This window comes from Lactuca virosa, chromosome 9 (assembly GCF_052849685.1).
Source record: "Lactuca virosa cultivar CGN04683 chromosome 9, Lactuca_virosa_CGN04683_v6, whole genome shotgun sequence".
Classification (NCBI taxonomy): domain Eukaryota; kingdom Viridiplantae; phylum Streptophyta; class Magnoliopsida; order Asterales; family Asteraceae; genus Lactuca; species Lactuca virosa.
Window position 1 is genome coordinate 286,429,599 of NC_136434.1, and position 19,962 is coordinate 286,449,560.

Genomic DNA, 19,962 nt, shown 5'->3' on the forward strand with positions numbered 1-19,962 from the left:
GACGTCGGATGAAGAAGTTATGAATTTTTAACGGACTTTTTCTGTCCCGGCCTGTTAAAAATATAACTTTAAAAATAAATTCAAAATTAGCTGACGGAGTCTAAACGAAAGTTGTAGGGTACGGTCCCGCCTACGCGTGGATATAAAGAACGTCAAAAACGGAGTTCGTATGAACGAGTTATAAATTATAATAGCATATTTACGTATTAAAATAAAGTATAAATCATATATATATATATATATATATATATATATATATATATATATATATATATATATATATATATATATATATATATATGTATCATTAGTAAGGTATCGACGATGCGGTCATTATAAGACTATTCTTGAGTACTTTCGACATTAGTTTAGCACAAATATCGTTAAATCTATTTAAAATAGTTTATGAAGGGGTGTGTAGTCGTTTATATAACTATAAGGTCATTAAGTAATTATGGAGGGTAGTTTTTGTAAATTCAATTACTATAAATAAGAATCTCTAGCTCTCATATTTCTTACACCATTCTCTTGATTCAAGAGTCTTTCTCTTCTTGACCCCCGATCATTTCGGTCCTTCGTGATTCGACTTCTCTTTCTGTAGTTTTAGTATACTAAGGTGAGCGTTGAAGCGCTGGAAGAATCTTTCTTAGAAAGATTCAGCAACGAAATTATGCCCCTGCAGAGCCCGACTACTAGCTAAAACTCCCTTTTAAGTAAGTTATGCTTACCCTATTTTAAATATAACTTATATTTAAAATTAGTATTTGTGACAACCCGAAATTTCTATTCTGTACAACCATTCGATTCAATAGAAGTCAGAACAGTTTCTGCTAACTTTCAAGCTTTTTGAAATAAGTTTGAGTGTTTTAAAGTTAGTACATCAGGAAATAACAGGAGAGAGGATGCTCTAGGGTTTATTGTGCAACAATAACATCCCAAAACTCCAAGAGTTTGGAGTTTACGGCCTAAACAAAGGTGTTTACGGCCGTAAACCCTAAAAGGGGGTATAAATATGACACTTAGTCATTATTTACCACTTTTCACATTTTCAAGATCCAAAACCCATTTCTCTCTCAAGTATCATCCGACTTTTCTTCAAGATCTTCAACTTTGTAAGTGTTTCTATCCCTAAAAAGTTGATATCTTACTTAATCTAGTGATCTTACATGATTCCATCCGTGAAATCATTCCAAAAGTGTAGATCTTCAAGTTTCACCAAGAACACACACTAGTGTTCTTGGACTTTTAGCACCTTTTCAAGCTTCTACCTAGTAAGTACTCTTACCCTAGTGTATTATAAGGCTTGTTACACTTCTAATCATCAAGAAAACACCCAAGAAACACAAGATCAAAGGTGTTTACGGTCCAAGATGTTCTTGGACCGTAAACCCTAAAAAGGGTGCCAAAGTGTGCCCTAGTCCCTTACCAAGCCTTGGAAACTAGCCTAGACCCGTCCTTGATGTGCTTAGTACTTGAAAACATCAAAAGACCATAAACCATTTGGGTTTACGGCCGTAAACCTAAAGACAAATGGTTCAAGGACCGTAAACTCCACAAAGGAGTGAAATGGTGCCCTAATCTCTTCCTAAGGCTTGAACATGAAGTAGGAATGCTTTTTATGACCCTTAAGGCTTCAAAACACAAAATGGTCAAAGTACCATGGGTTTACGGTCGTAAACTCATGGGTTTACGACCGTAAACTCAAGGCGTTATGGTCACAAAACCGTAAACTCCAAAGGAGTTTACCCCTGAACCCTAAACTCAATTACAAGGTCCTACCACCCTTAGATGCAATCCTTAGGACTTATAGCACTTAAATCAAGTGTTTTACATGTCTTAGGATGTCTTAAACTTGGTTAATTAGTTGTTTAATGACTAATTGGATACATATATGTGTTATTATATGTTAACTAGGATCCTTGTGTGTGTTCAAGTCTTCACTTGACACTTAGCATCCTATACATTCCGTTCATCCAAACCACTCACTACAGGTGAGTTCATACCCCTTAATTAACCTTTTAAATGTTTTTAAATGCTTTTATGGGGGAGGGGGGATACAAGTTGATCTATTATAGTTATTATATCAATCACATGTGATTAATAACTACCAAACAAGTGGATTTCTTACTTTCCAAACTGTTTTACTTCAAACTGTTTTACCAAACTGTTTTACATGTCGAATACTTTTACTTAAACTCTTTTACACTTATATCCCGTCAAATGTATATCCTTATAGATATGTTTATATAAGTAGGATTGAAAGGACTTAGAACTGATAACTCACCTTACCTCCTGTTCCTCGTTTGGTTGTGGACTTAGGGTATCAGTTATTTGTCCGAAGGTTGTTTGAATCCTAGTTATATATTATGTATATGTATATAGATATAAAGGTTCCTTATTTCATTCGGTTCAATACCTTTGGGTAGCAAGGTTATACACACATGCTCATACAGTTAGACATTATTACTAGTAAACTACAATAGGCGTAGTTTAGGAAGTTACTAATACTATTACTAGAACAATGAATCATTACAATGAGTCAGTTCATACATGAGTCAATACATGCTAGACAGAGAGAGAACACACAATACAGCTAGTATACACAGTACATTACAATACATGCTAGACAGAGAGAGAACACACAATACAGCTAGTACACACAGTACATTATAATACATGCTAGACAGGGAGAGAACACACAGTACAGCTAGTACATTCATTACATATACAGGAATACGATTACAGTTATGTGAGCCACGTAACGGGGCATGACATCACCTGTCATGGCCCGTTTTGTAACTAGAATCTCCTTAAATGGAGAGCGTATGAGTTTGTGTATAGATCTATACTGGATTGACTATCCTACGCCTTGCTGCTCGCTACAGTGGGACTTGCAAGTCTACGGGTGCCAAATGTCATTTCTTCCGACGTCTTACATCGTCGCGTTCTATAGTCGGTAGCAGGATACAGGCTGATCACATAAGTACTTTAAATTACAATTGGTTTAAGGTAGTTAGTACAGTAGTAGTTACTTAATACAATACTACAGTACTATTTCATTTTACCATTGCATTCACTTTGTGATCTTCACAATATACAGTAATGTAAAAACTATATTTTTGGTAAATGATAGTCAGATTTGGGAAAATACACGCTCTTACAAGAGACACACCCACAGTTACTTGATGCCTTGGTAGAAGGCTACTTTTGGTAGGAAACATAGGGTTTTCTAGGAGATTCAAACCTTTTTCAAACATTCACGAGCTTTTACATACTTACACATCACATACTTACAAGCACTTTCATACAAATACATACACTGAAATACTTATGATCTCACCAGCTTTAAAGCTGATAAACTCTTTCAAAATAACTTGTATTCTCAGGTCACCAGTAGACAGGTACCGGTGCCAAGTTTTGAGAAGATGGAACTCGTTCAAGACTCATCTTTTATTTTGATGTATATTTTTGGTGTCTATATAACTTGACAGAACACACTTGTATGAAATTATATTATTAATGCAATGGATGATGTTGTTGCTTGTTTACTACTTTACATTGTTGTGATACTGAACATGACGTCCTCCACCCCCGAACGATTACGCCGTTCCGGTTTTGGGGTGTGACAGATTGGTATCAGAGCATTGTTTATAGTGAATTGAGTATATCAACCCATAAAAGATATACAGACTATAAATACAATAGGGATTAAAATACTCTGATAAAGAGTTTATACTTTTAAATAATAAAATATTTAATTAAGTATACATGCCTGCATTCATACTAAAATCAGTGTCACTAGGACAGAACAAAAGTATTACGATTGTTGGGCAGCACAAGTAGACTTAGAGACATATAGTCAAAACTGGGAAGATATAGCTTGATCAACTATATTATCCGAGGGTTGACTAGCATGTGCCTAAGTGTGGTTGTGAGGTTGCAACAAGTCTAAAAACTTACCAACAATACCACAATGAAAACAATAGAACAGAACATAAACCTAAAATACTATAGGAGTATTTTGTGTTACTATAAACTACTTATGTGCTAGATTCTTATATCCCTTTTCTCGCGTAGATAACATGGTTGGATTCCATATCCCCGGAGACCCGTACTATCCCAACCACGGCAATGCAGGATGGCCTGGAGAAGAGCCAGAAGATGATCATCCAATCCCTTTGGATGATCACGAAGCTGAAGGCTTTTCTGATGGTTCTGACTGAGAACCAGAAGTCAACAACCTACCCCCAGCTGCTCAAGACCCAAACCTGAACCCTCGTCCGGCATTTCAAGGACCCACTCCTCTGTGGGCCACAAACTTGAATATATGGAGTCAGGAACAGGGTCAACCCATGCCCTACAATGGAGACAGAAGCTTCTACAACCTCACTGAGGGAGGTTCAGCTGACAGGGTCCTACCCATCATGGTTCGTAGGATTGCTCGGAACACCGAGCAAGGTCGAGCGATTATCGACCGAGTCGTGGAGATTGACGCCAACTCTAGCGTTAACACAGTCCGCATTCGCCAACTAGAGTCTGCTCATGAAAGGACTCAGGTCCGCAATGCAGTTCTACAGAGGGAACTTGCTGAAACCCAAGCTGATGTCAGGGAACTTCGAGCTCAGCAGACAAGGGCTGAAAGGCGTATGAGGGGCATAGAACGTCTTCTGTCGGATTCAAGAACTCACTCTAGTAGTTCTCGTCGCCGATAGAGTCTCATCGACTTCTCTTTTGGATATAACTTAGTTTATGTGAAAACTCTAGTTAATTTCCTACCTTTATAAAACTTAGACCTGTTAGGTCTTGATTAGGTCGTAGTGCTGTCAAAATTTTCCCATCTTGGTTGATGTAAGACCTACTCATAGGTCATTTTTCCCGAACTCATTACATCTGTAATTCCAGTATTATTGACAGATCTCTAATCTCATGGAAATTATATCCAAATGCTTTCATCTACAATCAATCGTGCTATTCAATTGTGCTATTGGGCTATGGAGAGTTAGTCCATGAGTCATTCTCATCAATTTTCCTATTAAATCCTTAACAATATCTTCATCTTTCTAAACTGATAGTTAAAAGATGCCTCCACGTCGATCAACAAGACGCGATCCTCCAGCACCAACACCACCTGCTCCTCAAATCGATACAGCAGCACTAAATGCTGCAGTAGCTGCGGCTGTCGCAACGGCCATGGCTCAATATCATTCTTCTGGTTCCACTGGAGGAGGAACACCCGTTCAATCTAATCATGGTGAAATCCCTGTGCGCTTGAGAGAGTGCTCCTACAAGGACTTCTCCAACTGCAAGCCAATGCCCTTTAAAGGGACTGGCGGAGTCATTGCCCTCTCGCAATGGTTCGAAAAGACGGAGTCAATCTTCGAGATTTGCTCCTGCTCTGCAGCGAGTAAAGTCAAGTTTGCTGCTTGCACTTTCGAAGGAAAAGCCCTGACATGGTGGGATACCATGCCAAGTCACTAACTCTTGTAATGGCAAACGACATGGGCTGGGAAACTTTGAAAGACCTCATGATTGAGGAATACTGCCCGAGGGGCGAAATCCAAAAGCTAGAGGAGGAACTGTGGAGCCTAACCATGAAGGGCTCCGACATAGTCTCTTATACAGCCAGATTCTACCAGCTGGTGGCCCTCTGTCCCAACATGGTTCATACAGAGGGAAAGAAGATTGAAAGATACATATGGGGGCTGGTGCCTCCATTCCAGGGAAATGCTTTGGCTTCAAACCCCACTACATTCGACAGTGCCAAGCGATTGGCACAGCGGCTCATAGACCATGGGGTTCGTACCCCGGCCGCAACAACGACCCTGGCCATCTCAGAACCCGCCAAAACCGATGATTCCAAGCGGAAGTTCTGGGATGACAAAAAGAAGAAGAAGGCTGCCAAGAAGCAGTGGGTCGTGGCAGTTCATGCTGCGATAGCACCTGTCACTGCTGCTGCTCCGGTAAAGCAGTACGCTGGAAGTTTGCCTAAGTGCAACCAGTGCAACTTCCACCACGTCGGAGCCTGTCGTGAAATGCAGTGCTCTAACTGCAGCAAGAAGGGGCACACTGCCCGCTTCTGCAAGGCTCCAGCAAAACCAATCACCCAAGTCCCCGGCGCTGGTGTGGGCCAAGCTTGCTACGGCTGTGGCGAAGTGGGCCACTACAAAATGGACTGCCCAAAGGCAGGAAATGTCGGTAGAGTGGGAAGAGTTCTGGCCATAGGCCATGAGGAAGCGGTTGCCGACCCCATAGTGGTCACTGGTACGTTTCTCCTCGATAACTCTTATGCATGCATACTATTTGATAGTGGAGCGGAGAGGAGCTTCGTGAACCAGAAATTTGCTCATTTACTTAAGCAAAAATCACGAGCACTTAAAGAACCGTTCACTGTAGAAATGGCTAATGGAAAGACGGAGAGCACTAGCAGTATATTCATAGGGTGTACCTTAACACTAGATAGCCATTCATTTTCAATCGACCTCATGCCGGTCTTAATTAAAAGTTTCGACGTCATTATCGGCATGGATTGGTTGAGTCTTCATCGTGCCGACATCATGTGTTATGAAAAGGTTGTTCGCCTTAATCTGCCGTCTGACGAAACTCTAGTAGTTTATGGCGACAAACCCGACACGAACCTTCGTATCATCTCGAGCATTCAAGCTCAGAAATTCTTGTGAAAGGAATGTCGCACATTCCTTGCTCATGTGGTCGATGTGAGCCAAGAAACGAAATCCATTCAGAACATTCCAGTAGTACGCGAATTTCCCGACATCTTTCCAAAAGAACTCCCAGGATTACCTCCGCAGCGTCAAGTCGAGTTCCGAATCGACTTAGTTCCAGGGGCAACCCCCGTAGCCAAATCGCCCTATCGTCTAGCACCTGCAGAAATGCAAGAACTGTCCTGTCAACTTAACGAACTACTTAGCAAGGGCTTTATAAGACTAAGCTTCTCACCCTGGGGAGCTCTAGTCTTGTTCGTTAAGAAGAAAGACGGATCGTTTCATATGTGCATCGACTACAGGGAGCTTAACAAACTGACCGTCAAAAATGTTGGATTTTGGTTTAATACAACATCCTATGGTGCACATACAACCCTAAATCCCTTGGATCTATGTTTTCACTAATTATACATGCAAATGGTTTCCAAGGCATTAAACTTATAACTAGCATGCATTTGACATAAACCATATAATATACTAGTTAGGGAAACATACCTTTTATGTGGCTTGAAGTCTTGATGTATTTGGCCTTAAGAGCTTAGCACCAATAGTATGAAATGCCTCAAATGGAATCACAACACACCTAGGACAAAGGTGGCTCTTGAGAGAGAATTCCATGCACCAAAACACCTCCATATTTCTCTAAGAAAAGAAGTGGTGATTTTGGCTATGGAGTAACCTATTTATATGTAGGATTCCAAGGGTCATGGGTATAACCCATAATCCATACCCATAGGTTTTATGATCCATGGTTCATGTGGCCCAACTCTTTATGTATCCATACATAAACTTGGTCCAACATGGATCATAAGCCCAACACATATAAATATAACTAATTATCATAATTAGTCCCCATAGATTTAATTAGTCTCTTTTGATCACTAAATTAATTCCAAATTAATTCTTGATCGATACTAATTAAAACATATGATTTCATATTAATATATTATAACTTATAATATATTAATAAACCATAAATAACCTTCTCTCAAAAGTCCATCCTAACAAATTGTCCTGATGATATGCAACCCAAATTGACCATGCTACTCTCGGGTCAAGTACATACCAATAATAGTTATGGGCTTAGACATCTAATCCAACAGTCTCCCACTTAGATAAGTCTAAAACTATTATTGCAAGTACGACTTCATAACCCGACTAGCAATCGTAGCTCTTAAAGCCGCTATCGAACTCTGAACAAATCAATGACGCGTCCATTAGATAAGGGATCATATATTCCTCCATTCTATATATCATATGGACTGAGACATGGATTATAATCATTCTCTCTGTCCATTTGTTGTTTCCTGATTTTCGATTTATGATGACTGACTGATTGAACAAATCATATCAGTCCTGGCTTGGCCAAACACTCACATGTGTCATCGCTAAATCATCGAGGGGCCCACAGATATCGCTTTTATCTCGAAGGTAAAAGGAATGGATAAACTTCGACTCATATGGCTTGTTCTACTACTTGTTGAATCATACACAAAGGAACGTTTTCTAACATCGAGTTACCAAATGCGTTTTCATGCAATCAATGTATAACCAACTCATAGTAACAACTCATATCTCTAGGTTTGAAGAATATAAGATATTATCGTCTCATGATCACTCATGATAAAATCCATGAAGTGATTCAAATGAGCGCGGGTTGAATCCAATACTCAGAACTTATGAGCACTCATGAGTGTTGTAGCACCACTTTGTCCACCAACTTGGACCTCTACAAACCAACCCATGACAGTCTTGATTCATATCTACTTCCAACATATGACCGACTGTGGATGGTTTGAATAACTTAATCATTCAGGAAGAGCGACTTAGTTATTCTGGAAGTCAAAACATGCAAAGTGAAACACAAGAATAAATGAATCAAATATGGTATCAAACCCTATGAATATAAATAAACACTTTTATTTATCACCATACTGATTACTCATTATTCATTGTTTCGGTTTTATCAACTTTATACTTGAATTAAAAACACTAGTTGTCCCATGCTCCAAGCATGTACACTATGTTTTTCTTAAACAATAGCTTTGCCATACACCAAGTATGCACTCTATGTTTGTCTATGATCCTTACTTTGTGAAATAAACCAATTGAACATAATTTCAATGATTCTAATTTCACACTCCCAAATCCTTATCGAAAAAATGTGAGAATTTCAAATTCCTATCATTTATCGAAATCTGTTTAGATTTTAAACTTATATGCACTGACCCTCCTGTAATGAATATGTACAAAGTCACAAAGACTTGTCAACAGTCATTATAAGGTATTCCAATGGAGATCAACTCCATGGAAACTAAGTCTCATATTCAAAGTACATTGCTTTGGACATGCTTCTTGCATTAAGTTTTCTAATCTTACACAGATAACTTCCACCTATGGAGACAACTCCATATTCTCATTTTGACTATCACTACTGAATAAGAGATGCCTCTTTTCAGAATATGTCAATATGGTCCTTCCAAAATTAGCACTATACTTCCAATTGTCCCTGAGCAACCAATCTTTGGTAAACCTCAGATTGTCCTCGACAATTGCTTAATCATTTTAGTCATATCCAATTCTAGACCTTTTCCCTTCTTAATGCCTCTGGGCATTTGGAGAAATTTAGAAATGACAAATATTATAGCACATGCAATTGATCCTGTACCCAAAGCAAATGGTACACGATTCATGATGTCTCACATAAAGACATGATTCTAGACCAGTCTTTTGCTATAATATTTTTATTTGCCATGTTTTCAAAATTTGACTATGAAGAGGGATGCCGTAATCATAATCGAATTTTGAGAACGCAATATATAGAATTTCCTTAAGTTGAACCAATCCAACATGAAATTCATATATATATTCTTGACTAAAGATGATTAAGGTCTCAATCTAAGCCTTTAGAACTGAAATGAAGTATATCATCTCCCTTAATTATAGCAAAACAACTTTTTCAATCCCTGCAGCCTCACGAATTGAAACTTTTGTTTTTGATGGGTTTTGAGCATTCTAACACTTCCTAAGTGTACATGCAACCCTAATAACCTTGGATCTATGTTTGTCTAATTATCATGCAAAGTTGAATTCCAAGGTTATATTCCTATCTAGCATACATGGGGAACAAATTTTAACTTGCATGAAAGATAGAATAACTTACCTTGTTGTTGCTTATGATCCTTGAAACCTTGTGAGCCTAGCACCCCAAGTGTGATGCCTCAAATGCTTCACACAACACCAAATGCTTTTGGAATGACTTTAGAGAGAATACACACTTCTAAAATCGGCCTAGCCCTCTTGTTTCTTATGTGTAACCGATTTTGGTGGAGAATGGGTTTTTTATATAGTGTTGACACATCTAGGGTTACACCATGTAAACCCTAATGTGTCACGACTCTTCATTTCCATGACCCATGGGTTTGTAACTCCCATGGAGCATCCTATGGGTGGAACCCAACTTGATAATCCATGGAGCCTCTTAGCCCACTATATAAGATATGGAAGATTTACATAATCTACCCATATATTTAATTAGTTATCTTTTGATCACTTAATTAATTCTAAATTAATTCTTGATCAAACTAATTAAATAATATTATTAATATATTAGAACTTATAATATATTAATAAACCATAAGTGTTATTTCTCTCATTTTAGTTTATCCAATTGCATGGTGCCATGCAACCCAAATGGACCATGTCGGGTCGGGTCAAGTACATACCAGAAATAGTTATGGACTTAGACACCTTATCCAACAGTGTCCCACTTGGATAAGTCTAATAACTATAACTGCAATACTTCAGGAACTGATCGGCAATCGTAGCTCTTTCAAGGTCTCTCGGAACTGAGAAGATGATGATACGCCATTTAAGATAAGTAATCATATAATCCTCTGTTCTAGATATCAGCCGGACAAATACATGGAACAATGTCTTACTTATTGTCCAGCAGTTTGTTTCCCGATTTCCGATTTTTTTGACAAAGAACTTAATTGAACACATCAACTTAGTTCTGACCGGGCCCGGTACATAGGTCAAAACAAAATCATCGAGGGGCCTAGATATCAGCTTCTAATCCAAGAAGGAACAGATAAACTTCGACTCATATGTTTGTTCTACCACTCATTCAATTATACACAAAAGCACGTTTTATAACATCGAGTTACCAATGCGTTAACGTACAATCAATGCATAACCAACTCATAAGTAACAAATCATATCTCTAGGTTTGAAGACTTATATGATATTACCGTCTCACGATCACTCGAGATAAATTCCATGAAGTGATTCCAGTGAGCGTGGGTTGAGTCCAATGCTCAGAACTTATGAGGACTCATGAGTGTTGTAGCCATGTCCAACAACTTAGACCTCTGCAACCAATCATGACAGTCTTGATTCATACCTACTTCCGACATATGACCGACTGTGGAGGTTCGAATAATATGATATACCAAACATAATTATTCTGGAAGTCAAAACATGCAAAAGAAATATAGTAAACGATCGACAAGAGATAGCAACACTTTACTCATAAATAAAACACCTTTTATTCATCATCTAATGTCAATTACACTTTACAAATTTCAAGGTTATCTAACTACTAAATCTAATATCATCCTTCAGCCCTATGCTCCGAGCATGCTGGAGATGCTTAACCCGAGTCAGTCCCTTCGTGAGGGGATCTGCTAGATTCTCATCCGATGATACCCTCTTTGCCACGAGGAGTCCTTCTTCTATTCGATGTCTGATGAAATGGTATTTTCTGTCGATGTGTCTGGATCTCCCGTGATCCCTTGGTTCCTTGGCTAAGGCAACTGCACTTTCACTATCACAGAAAATTTCCATTGGCTCTTTAATAGCTAGTACAACTCCAAGGTCTCCAATGAAGTTCTTCAGCCATATCGCCTCCTTTGCTGCCTCGCTAGCTGCTATATACTCTGATTCGCAAGTTGAATCAGCCACTGTCTCTTGCTTGGAACTCTTCCAAGAAATTGCTCCTCCTTTTAAGGTAAAGACCCAGCCTGACTGAGAGCGGAAATTATCCCTATCAGTCTGAAAGCTAGCATCACTATACCCTACAACTCTCAAGTCTTCACTCCCACCGAGGGTAAGGACCCAGTCCTTAGTCCTCCGTAGGTACTTGAGGATATTCTTTACCGCAGTCCAGTGTGCCTTGCCAGGGTTCCCCTGATACCTGCTAACCATGCTCAAAGCAAAGGCTACATCAGGTCGAGTACATGTCATAGCATACATGATCGATCCTACAGCCGAAGCATAAGGTATTCGACTCATTTCTGCTATCTCAGCCTCAGTACTAGGGCTTTGTGTCTTACTCAATCTGGCATTACTCTGGATGGGTAACTCTCCTTTCTTGGAGTCCTGCATGCCGAATCTCTTCAACACCTTATCCAAGTAAGTACTCTGACTAAGTCCAATTAGTCTTTTACTCCAGTCTCTCAAGATCCTTATCCCTAGAATATAGGCAGCTTCTCCTAGGTCCTTCATAGAGAAACACTTCCCAAGCCAGGACTTAAGTTCCTGCAGAGTTGGGATGTCATTTCCTATGAGTAGTATGTCATCCACATACAATACCAAAAAGCTAACTATACTCCCACTAGCCTTGACATATACACAAGATTCATCTTCACTCCTAGAAAAGCCAAATTCCTTGACTTTCTCATCAAAGCAAAGATTCCATCTGCGAGGTGCTTGCTTTAACCCGTAAATGGATTTCTCAAGCTTACACACTCTATTAGGGTACTCTGTGTTGACAAAACCCTCTGGCTGACTCATGTAAACATCCTCAGCCAACTTTCCATTAAGGAAAGCGGTTTTGACATCCATTTGCCATATTTCATAGTCATGAAATGCGGCTATGGCTAACAGAACCCTAATAGACTTAATCTTGGCCACTGGAGAAAAGGTCTCATCATAATCAACTCCCGGAATTTGTGAGAAACCCTTTGCAACCAGTCGTGCCTTATAAGTGTGTACATTACCATCCATGTCGGTCTTCTTCTTGAAGATCCATTTGCACCCTACAGTCTTACGACCTGGTACATTCTCAACCAAGTTCCAAACTTGATTGTCATACATGGACGGTATCTCGCTGTCCATTGCCTCTTTCCACTTGGCTGACTCAGGGCCTGCCATGGCTTCCGCGTAACTGTTAGGTTCATCCAGACCTATCAGTGTCTCATCACTGATAAGTGTATCACCTTCTGCAGTAATATGGAATCCATAGTAATGCTCAGGTGCATTCCTAACCCTTGTGGAACGCCTCAGAGGTACAGACTTGTCAATTGGCTCAACAGAAGTTTCCTCCTCAAGTTGAGTGCTAGGGTTTGAAGTTCCTTCACCACTTGACTCTTGAATTTCTTCAAGGTCAACTTGCCTCCCACTGTCTCCTTGGCTTATGAACTCTCTCTCTCGAAAGAAAGCCCTCCTAGCTACAAAGACCACATTCTCACTAGGTCTGTAGAAGAGGTAACCAAAGGATTTCTGTGGGTAGCCGATGAAAATACACCTCTCACTTCAAGGTTCGAGCTTATCATGAGTCTCGCGTCTCACGAAAGCCTCGCAACCCCAAATCTTAATGTGGTCTAGTTTGGGTACTTTACCAGTCCACATCTCATGAGGAGTTTTGGCAACTTTCTTTGTGGGAACTAGATTAAGGATATGGGCGGTAGTCTCTAAGGCATACCCCCAAAATGAGATTGGTAGCGAAGCTCGACTCATCATGGAACGAACCATATCCAACAAGGTTCGATTATGCCTCTCAGCTACACCATTCAACTGCGGTGTCCTGGGAGGTGTCAATTGTGAGACAATCCCACATTCCCTAAGATAGTCGAGGAACTCTGAACTAAGATACTCACCACCTCGATCGGATCGAAGCATCTTAATGTTCCTGCCCAATTGATTCTCGGCTTCCTGTTTAAACTCTTTAAACCTCTCAAAAGTCTCTGACTTATGCTTGACTAAGTAGACATATCCATATCTACTGTAATCATCAGTAAAAGTCAAATAATAACGATTAGCATCCCTTGTGGCATGTTTGAAGGGCCCACACACATCCGTGTGTATAAGATCCAACAAACCTTCACCCCTCTCACAAGAACCTGTGAAGGGTGACTTTGTCATTTTTCCAAGTAAGCATGATTCGCAACTATCATCTGACTTTAGGTCAAATGACTCCAATAATCCATCCTTTTAGAGTTGGCCTATGCGTTTCTTGCTTATATGTCCAAGACGACAATGCCATAATGATGCTTGATCCAAGTTATTATCATTAACAGAATCAATACACAATACATTATTTCCTAAGTTATCAACCACAGATACAGTTTCATACACACCATCACAAGGTAATGCTTTAAAATAAAGAACATTATTAAAGAAAGCATTAATCGAACCAACTTCATTATCAAATGAAAAGGTGAAACCTTGTTTATACAATGCATGAAAGGAAATAATATTTCTTGCCATTTCTGGCGAATAACAACATTTATTCAAATCTAAACTAAACCCACTACTTAGCGATAAAGTATAAACTCCAATATTGGTGACAGGTAAAGCTTTCCTATTCCCCATGATTAAGTTTATTCTTCCATGCTCCACATTCTCACTTCTTCTTAGTCCCTGCAAATCAGAACAGATATGAATACCACAACCGGTATCAAGGACCCAAGAGTTAGAATGTGGTGAGTTATTAGATAAGATAATGTAAATACCTGCATGGTTGGGTTTAACTTTCCCATCCTTCACATCTTGCTGGTACTTTGGGCAGTTCCGCTTCCAATGTGACTTTTCATGGCAATAGAAGCATTCAGCCTCTTTAGGGTCAGAAGAAGGAGTGACAAAACCTTTCTTGGTTCCACTTGAAGAAGAGCCATCAAGGGTCCTAGCCTTGGTACCCTTCGAAGAGCTCTTCCTCTTCTTCCCTCTACCTTTCCTGATTGCCAAAACCAGGGCGAAGTTTGGCGTAGGAGTGTTAACAACCGACTTACCCTTAAGACCTGTTTCTGCAGTCTTGAGGAGTCCCTGAAGTTTGCTGAGTGTGACCTCTTCCTTATTCATGTGATATGTCATGCGGAATTGATCATAGCACGATGGTAAGGAGTGCAAAATGATATCTATTGCAAGCTCCTCAGGGAAGTTCACATTAAGCTTTAGCAACTGATCCACATACCTTTGCATTTTCTGCATGTGGCTCGTGACGGATTCCCCGTCCTTCATCATGGTTGTTATGATAGAGCATATGATTTCATACCTCTCTTGTCGTGCACTTTGATGGTATCTTTCCATCAGATCTTGGTGCATTTCAAAAGGGTAGAAGTCCTCATAGGACTTTTGGAGTTCCGTTGTATGGTGGCCAACATGATGCATGCCACTTTTGTAGCATCCCTTTCATGTGCCCGGAAGTCAGCGATCTCCTGGGGAGTTGCAGTGGTCTCATCAATCTCCTTAAGCTCCTTGTCAAGGACATATTCTTTGTCCTCGTAGCGGGTAATCATCCTGATGTTTCTGATCCATTCATTGAAGTTGGATCCATCAAAAGTGACTTTCCCACACAAGTTCATAAGGGTAAAGGAGCCATTAGGATTAGAGCCAGAAGCAGCATTGTTTGAAGACATCTGAAAGAAGAGAACAAGATTAGTTTAGATATTAAGAGAGTCCTTAATAAAACACCCAAATGTAATATTAAGGCTAGGATCCAATCACAATATATTATAACTTAGAAAAGGTATGACGTAATCCAAGCTATAACATATTTGAAAGGTAGGTGAATGACGATTCAACAATTTCCACCATGAAAAACGAAATATAAATATTAGGTTTTTAATTGGTTCTTAGAAATTCCTAGATTCTTTTGAGATTCAATGAACTTTTCAAAGGCATGTTTCAATCTCGAGTGTGCCCTCCAAGTTTTGTGACTGGGATACCGAGGATCACAAAACGAGGTGTGAAGTAACCATGCAAATCACTTGGTACCCTCAAGGTTTATCACTCAATCGATGTGCCGGTAAACCACACACGCTCCACCGATGCTATGGTAAACCTTAAGTCACCCTTTACCTACCTTGTTAAGTCCAAGTTAGTGTGTCGGTTAACCACACACGCTCCACCAACGACTTAAACAAAGTGTAAAGTGTAATTTCATGGATTAGCACCTTATTCACATTTTCCTAATGTAACTAAGATTGGGAATTTAATAAAAACATTTAGTTACTTTATAATATTCATCATACTTTTAATGAGAATTTATAAGTCCTTGTCTTACCCGTTCGGCTAACGACCCTCCACCGATCAAGGAAGCGGTGGGTGAGAGTGGACACCCATTAAGTTGCCATTTTATAGACAACAACCTTATACCCCCCTTATAGACCGGCTTCGTGAATGAGGCGTACTAGCGGTAAGACGACTTGACGTTATACATATATATATATATATATATATATATATATATATATATATATATATATATATATATATATATATATTAGTAACTTATAATATTATAAAGTATAAGGGTTGAATTTTAACTTTTAAAATTCTAAGGGTTGGAACTAAAGTTTTAATCAAGACTTTACATGTTCCAAAACTTCAGGGCAAGTTTTGTAAATTTCCAAAACTTTTCATTTCTTATAACTTATGAATTAATTGAGTAATAAAAATGAAGACTCTTCATTTTTATAACTCTTGTGTTCTTTTAATGGCTTTAATAAAAGTGAGACTTTTGGTTTTCCATAACTTGAGGACAAGTTATGGACTCCATTAAAACAGATTATGATCATGAATTAAACTAACATGAAGGTTACAAACAATTCCTATGATCATCTAATCTTCATAAGTTTAAGAACATGAATATGAACACTTTCAAGAATCAAAAATTACACTTAAAAAAAAACTTGTAATTTTAATAATTGCCATTGTAAATGGATTAGCATAAACATTACACCATCTAAAACAAGCTTTAAAACATCAAAACGGTTTAGGGTAATGTTTCTAGTCCATTTCCAGCAACAAATGTGCAAACTTTCATACGAGCAGAAAACAGAAAAACGATTTTTTTTCAAGCTGTTTGCACACAAAAAAAACAACAACAAACGAACCATGCTCTGATACCACTGATGGGTTTTGAGCATTCTAACACTTCCTAAGTGTACATGCAACCCTAATAACCTTGGATCTATGTTTGTCTAATTATCATGCAAAGTTGAATTCCAAGGTTATATTCCTATCTAGCATACATGGGGAACAAATTTTAACTTGCATGAAAGATAGAATAACCTACCTTGTTGTTGCTTATAATTCTTGAAACCTTGTGAGCCTAGCACCCCAAGTGTGATGCCTCAAATGCTTCACACAACACCAAATGCTTTTGGAATGACTTTAGAGAGAATACACACTTCTAAAATCGGCCTAGCCCTCTTGTTTCTTATGTGTAACCGATTTTGGTGGAGAATGGGTTTCTTATATAGTGTTGACACATCTAGGGTTACACCATGTAAACCCTAATGTGTCATGACTCTTCATTTCCATGACCCATGGGTTTGTAACTCCCATGGAGCATCCTATGGGTGGAACCCAACTTGATAATCCATGGAGCCTCTTAGCCCACTATATAAGATATGGAAGATTTACATAATCTACCCATATATTTAATTAGTTATCTTTTGATCACTTAATTAATTCTAAATTAATTCTTGATCAAACTAATTAAATAATATTATTAATATATTAGAACTTATAATATATTAATAAACCATAAGTGTTATTTCTCTCATTTTAGTTTATCCAATTGCATGGTGCTATGCAACCCAAACGGACCATGCCGGGTCGGGTCAAGTACATACCAGAAATAGTTATGGACTTAGACACCTTATCCAACAGTTTTCTATAATTAACATTGCTAACTTGCAACACTAACAATAATTATCATGCTCCCACTAACATGATGATTATTAGCATAACACTTATGCTCCCACTAGCTTTGACATGTACTCAGAAATCAGCTGGACTTCTAGAAATCAATACTTTATTGACTTTCTTACTAAAGTTCAGATTTCTGATACGAGATGCTTTGATAAAACTTTATCAAAATCATACACCTTTCCTTAGATAGCATGCATGTGTGTCTAAACAATTTCAGAACTATGAAAAGGGATGTCGTAATCATAGTCTCAATTGTTTAGACCTTTTGCCATCTGCTTCAAATCTACTTGGTGGAAGTGTTTCCTCACCATCATTTTCATGAATCGGAGAGAAACCTTATGACCCTTAGATTTTATGGTCTATGTGTTCTTATCCATGTGAATCGTCAAAACCATAGTCACAAGACAAGGATAATGACAAATCCAAACTCATATGGACTGAACTTATGCAATCTTAACTTCTTGCCACCTGGCAGTACAGGGCCTGCCATTGCTTCCAAGTTGTTATGCAACTAATTGAGAACTTTCAGAACTCCTATGCAAAGCCAACTTTAACTGGAATGGGCACAGAATATGTCAACACGATAGGTTATAAACCTCAAGTCGTGTGCTAGTGAAGAACCTCAGGTTTTATTCTTGATTAGTTCTTGAAATTCTTTTTAGGATCTTTAAGACTCCTACTATCCTCTTGACATATAAGACTATCTTGCCAAATATTCAAGAGATAGTGCGGATTCTTTATCAAGACAAACACTTCACACAATTGGCCTTAGTTGGTCTTTGTTTTATCCAAAACATCACAACTTATCAATTTAAAATGTACAAGAGTAGGACACTTTTACTCTTACATTTGACAAGTGTTTTAAACCTTTCTTTAAGATATGTCACTCAAGTTACAATCTTGGAGTATGACTCTAAGACTTGTTTTGGAACGAAGTATAACTCATCTCCTTGATTTAACCACTTCAACAATTCAAGACTCCTCTTCTTAGCCATTAGAATGCACTAAGATGACCTTAGAGGACTAATTGTGATATAGTTTCTTAATCATTAAGATGATCACAAAACATGATACTAAAGTACTCTCCTATCTTTTCAGATTTGAGAAACTTTTATCTTTCTGCCTAATTTGATTCTTCTCATTCGTTCTGACATACATTGAATCTTTTCCAATGTTTCGGAATTATACTTAAACTTGTAAGTATAACCATATTTACTAAGCTTTAGTAAATCATGACGAATAGTCTTATCGATCTTTTGTGGTGGACTTGACCAGTGCACAAGAATGTGTACTCGATCCTTTAGTCCTTTCCTTGTTCACATAAGGAATTAGTCTTAATTTTTCCAAAGCTAAAAGTTCTCATTCATCATACTATACAACTTGCATGATTCCGAGTTTCGGTCCAATTTGAAACTTGGGTGATGAGAATCTTTCCTTATTTGGCAAATTTAGACACTACCACAAATGAAAGAATCAAATCCATTTTCCAATATTGCTCTTAATGGAATCATATAAGCAACAATTTTTCACAAATGCCATTGTAAGGATACTTAAAATAAATAAAAATAAAACCTTTTTCTTTTATTTTAAAACTTTGCGGAAAAAATTCTTATCCTTACAATCCATATGAAAACCTTGTTGTTATATATTCCTAAGCAATATATATCATAACTCTTTAAGTAACAGCCCAAAATTCTGATCACCGAACCATGCGACCGAAATCCATCTTCGCGATCAGAATCAGCATATACTTCCTTTAAGCTTCCTCTCCTTTCTTTGACTCTTAAGACATCAATATATGACCCAGTCACATCATGTAATAAGAATCTCCAAGTAGGAACTTAATAGAGTTACACAATGGACTTTACCTGAAGTAGAGTCAAACTTTTGACTTTACCAGATCTTTCAGGTAAATCTGGCAGCTTAGCAGCCAATGCCCCTTCTTTTGGCAAAAGAAACATATGGACTCTTTGGAAATGGCACATGAGACTATCTCAGACTTATCCTTTCTCTTTACCATTAGGTCAAATGACTTGACCATGGTCGATCCCTTTCCATTGGGAAGAGAAAGCTTTTCTGGACTTCTAATGTTACCATTGTCAATGTCCGTGGAAGTTTGGGAAGTTGATCTTCCAATCAAATTTTGCTTTACCAGTGCCCCAAATCATTGCTAATTTAGCAGCATCAAGCAAATAGGTAAGATCATTAAGGGTCATGTCTTGATCTGTCATCAGGGTGTGACTGAAGAACCAAGTCAACAGCCAGCTACCTCGAGACTTCGACACCCGACTCTCCCGGCTTC